General features: G+C 65.0%; 1 protein-coding gene across 1 annotated transcript in view; it reads right to left on the minus strand.

Annotated features, from left to right (window-relative positions):
- Positions 1–452, minus strand: part of NR2E1 (nuclear receptor subfamily 2 group E member 1) — a 14,666-nt gene extending 14,214 nt beyond the window's left edge. The window contains exon 1 of the mRNA XM_015858725.3: positions 1–452. This exon is cut by the window's left edge and continues 103 nt beyond it. The gene's annotated coding sequence lies outside the window, so the exon portion shown is untranslated.
- Between the last annotated feature and the right edge of the window lie 230 nt (positions 453–682).

Consider the following 682-nt stretch of genomic DNA (forward strand, 5'->3'; position numbering starts at 1 on the left):
CTCGGCCTCTCAGCGCTGCTTCGCCCGCTGGGGCCGACACATCCTCGCCGGGAGGTGCTTCCGAGGCGCGGGGACAGGCGGAAAAAAGGAAAAAAAAACAACAGAAAAAGAGCAAACCAAAAAACGAGACGAAACACGGGAGCCGAAGGGCCAAAAATAATAATAAAGAAACGAAATGAGCCGAAGAAGGAGCTCTCCCCGCGAGCTGGAGCGCTCGGGACCCCGGGAGGGTGCGGGGGTGGCGGAGCGCTGCCGGCGGGACTCGGGGCCGCGGCACAATGAGCGGAGGGGAAGGTGGGATGGAGCGGGCTTCGCGCGGAGCAGGAGATCAGAGCCGGCAAAAGAATGGCAGGGGGAAAAGGCGTCAGAGGAGGCAGTCTCAGCCTCTCAGAAAGTGAAGGCTGGAAAAAGGGAAAGGTTTCCAGAAGTTCATTACACCGCTGACTCGGCGCTCGGAGCCGCAGCCCTCGGCCCTATAATATCGGCGGCGCGGTGACAGCGTTGCGGGGAGGGGAGATGCCGCCCCCCGCCCACGGCGCTCCCGCGCGTCCCCCCCAAATCTCGGCGGCGAGTGACGTCACCGGGCGGGGAGGGGGCAGGGAGGGAATGGAGGGGGGGGGGGGGTCGGTACCGACGGTGGTCGTGAAGATCCGAGCGGCTCCCGCAACCCCCGTCCCTAACG

This window comes from Coturnix japonica, chromosome 3, assembly GCF_054131305.1.
Source record: "Coturnix japonica strain WE chromosome 3, WE-NBRP24, whole genome shotgun sequence".
Taxonomy (NCBI): domain Eukaryota; kingdom Metazoa; phylum Chordata; class Aves; order Galliformes; family Phasianidae; genus Coturnix; species Coturnix japonica.